The sequence below is a fragment of the Myotis davidii genome, unplaced genomic scaffold (genome assembly GCF_000327345.1).
Source record: "Myotis davidii unplaced genomic scaffold, ASM32734v1 scaffold290, whole genome shotgun sequence".
Taxonomy (NCBI): domain Eukaryota; kingdom Metazoa; phylum Chordata; class Mammalia; order Chiroptera; family Vespertilionidae; genus Myotis; species Myotis davidii.
This window is the reverse complement of record NW_006285049.1, coordinates 5,401,077-5,402,120: the sequence shown is the minus strand read 5'-3', so window position 1 is coordinate 5,402,120 and position 1,044 is coordinate 5,401,077. Positions and strand designations below refer to the sequence as shown.

General features: G+C 45.2%; 1 protein-coding gene across 1 annotated transcript in view; it reads left to right on the top strand.

Annotated features, from left to right (window-relative positions):
* Window positions 1–63: 63 nt before the first annotated feature.
* Window positions 64–1,044, top strand: part of IRAK4 (interleukin 1 receptor associated kinase 4) — a 24,598-nt gene continuing 23,617 nt past the window's right edge. Inside the window, exon 1 of the mRNA XM_015558622.1 lies at window positions 64–463. The gene's annotated coding sequence lies outside the window, so the exon portion shown is untranslated. The remainder of the gene's footprint in view (window positions 464–1,044) is intronic.

The window sequence follows — 1,044 nt, the reverse complement described above, 5'->3', positions numbered from 1 at the left end:
GGGGTTCAGGCTGTGTGCGCCTCCTTCCCCGCAGGTGGTTGGAGGTCCGCTGCGGCCGCCGACCCTCTGCCCACGGGTTGTTGAGGGGCCGTTTCAAGTCGCCTTGTCTTCCAAGTGAGAAAAGTTGGAGAGGAAGTAGGGTGCGTGGGCAGAGCTTGCTCCACAGTGAACACTGGGGTGGGTGCCCGGGCATCAGAAAGTGCGGCGCACCCGAGAGGAACCCGGGCGAGGAAGGGCCTCGCCCAGCGACCCCGGGGCTGGGCCGGACCCCGCTCCCCGGGGATGTGTTCCGAGAACCCGGCTAGGAAACCTCTTCCCCCGAGAACCAGGAAGTGAGGCCAGCACCCGGCAGAGATGCTCGGACGTGCAAAGCATTGCTTCTCCAGGGGAGTCGAATTAGCTCGTTTCTCCTGCTTCCAAGCTTCCAGGAAATTAGAAAGTCGAGAGGGGTTGTGGGGATCAGGTAAACTGGGTTTTTTGTTTTGTTTTTTAGGAATTCTAGCACATTAACTTGTTTTACTTTTCACATAGTACCTAAAACCCTCTGTGTTTATTTATTTATTTATTTATTTATTTATAAGCAATATGTCCCATTGCACTTCCATTACTCTAAAGTACACTAAAGTAAAATCTTGAACACTTTGAAAAAGGTGATATTTAAAAAACTTAGTTTTGCACAGATCACTTATTTTCACTATTGGTGATGCAGTAAAGCAAATGAAAGAACCACCAGAAAGTTCATTTTCAAGAGATAACCACAGTTAACATTTTGGTGCATATTCTTCCAAATATCTGTTAGGGGAGATATATGAATGTATATTTAAAGGAAAATTTTAAATTTTGAGATTTAAAACTTTAAGATATATATATGTGTGTGAAGGGCTTGTTAGAAAGCCTTCCTTTTTCTGACATCCCTATGTCATCACCTCTGCTAGAAATCTGGGTGCTGTAGAGCTGATTTTAAGATAGACTGTTTTTATTCTCAATTCCCTGTGTCTTAGCTCAAGCTTTTAGGATTACTAAGCAGCTCTACTTTTATGAGCT